This window comes from Trachymyrmex cornetzi, unplaced genomic scaffold, assembly GCF_001594075.2.
Source record: "Trachymyrmex cornetzi isolate Tcor2-1 unplaced genomic scaffold, Tcor1.1 scaffold1813, whole genome shotgun sequence".
NCBI classification, from domain to species: Eukaryota; Metazoa; Arthropoda; class Insecta; order Hymenoptera; family Formicidae; genus Trachymyrmex; species Trachymyrmex cornetzi.
In genome coordinates, this window is record NW_017296434.1 from 1 (window position 1) to 1,533 (window position 1,533).

Below are 1,533 nucleotides of genomic sequence, written 5' to 3' on the forward strand. Positions count from 1 at the left end.
AGGAAAAATCGTTTTTTAAAAATATTTCTATAATTCTTTTCTATAAAATGTTTAGAAATTTATTGACTTACGCATCTTTTCTTAAAAAGCCTTTTGTCCGTGTAGATGTAACATAGGCTTTATTTAAACCTCCTTGACTCCTTTAATTCCTTCGTATAGGAATACTAATTTCCAATAGCCTTGTAATCCAATAGCTTTTATAAAGATTTGTTTTTCCACGAAGGACGAAAAACTTCGACCACTTCAACTGCACACAATGGAGACGCAGAAAAAAAGAATGTTGTAGATATATCTTCATTTGTTTCACAAGAGTTACACGACTGCTTTCTCGTTCTTGCTTTTTGTTTTTTTTTTAAATCTATCAATGGCTGCGTTCAGCAGACTCAACAGTTTTGCAACCGTTTTATTTAACACAGCCATCTTCATGTAGGGTTTGGAGTATGGATTGTAATCTATCAATTCGAAATCCTCGGCAATGAAATCGTCAATATCTTTAACTTCTCTAACTATCCTTAAGTTTGGAAACTCGCGCGGTTCGCGTTTTACTTGTTCCTCAAGGGCGCTTATATGGTTGACGTAGACGTAGACAGTCTCCCATTGTATGTACAAATTCTCCTGGCTGAAAAATAAAAGGAAATAAAAAATAGAACAAGATTTGTCTGGAATTTGAGTGCGGAGTATCGCGATCCTTACCTTTAATCCAGTAACATGAGCGTCAGCTCATGTAAGTCAGCAAGGAATACGATGCTATGTTAAACGGCACTCTTAAACCCATGTCTGCACTTCTTTGATAAAGCTGCGTGGACAATTCTCCGTTATTTATTGTACTATCGCATTAATTGTAAAACATATAAGAAACTGGTTGCAGCATTCTGGAGACAAAATGCGATATCGGTTGAAGGAAGCACAAGCTCTTCAATGAAATTAACAAGCATATAACTTTATATAACTTCCATAATCAATCCAGTAACATGAGCATCAGCTCATGTAAGTCAGCAAGGAATACGATGCTAGGTTAAACGGCACTCTTAAACCCATGTCTGCACTTCTTTGATAAAGCTGCGTGGACAATTCTTCGTTATTTATTGTACTATCGCATTAATTGTAAAACATATAAGAAACTGGTTGCAGCATTCTGGAGACAAAATGCGATATCGGTTGAAAATATCGTTGCACATGCGGTCGCGGGAAGACGCTTAACAGCGTATGAGGCCTTGATGGCCGACGAACACGACCCGTTGCACATGCGGTCGCGGGAAATACTATTATTTTCCTGCATATTATTCTCTTGTCTGCGAGCAAAATGTCTTGTCTTGAGCAAAATGTCTTGTTTTGTCTTGAGCAAAATGTCTTGTCTGCCTGCAAAATAAAATACAAAGTTTTATATTTTATAGTAGTCCCTCTCTCTCATTATTGTCGACCACATTTGATACACTATAGTGTATCAAATTAGCTCAAATTAACTCGATCTATATACTTAAATACGGATCGCGCAATCCATTCTCTATTAGCGTATTCGATTTACTGATTCGA

The 1,533-nt window shown here is 36.7% G+C and overlaps 1 long non-coding RNA gene across 1 annotated transcript; it reads right to left on the minus strand.

Moving 5' to 3' along the window:
- Window positions 1-76: 76 nt before the first annotated feature.
- LOC108759364 (uncharacterized) lies at window positions 77-1,532 on the minus strand. The gene is made up of 3 exons (XR_001940003.1): window positions 1,478-1,532; window positions 694-1,359; window positions 77-619 (listed from the first exon to the last, which is right to left on the minus strand). It is a non-coding gene; the product is annotated as an uncharacterized LOC108759364 (long non-coding RNA).
- Between the last annotated feature and the right edge of the window lies 1 nt (window position 1,533).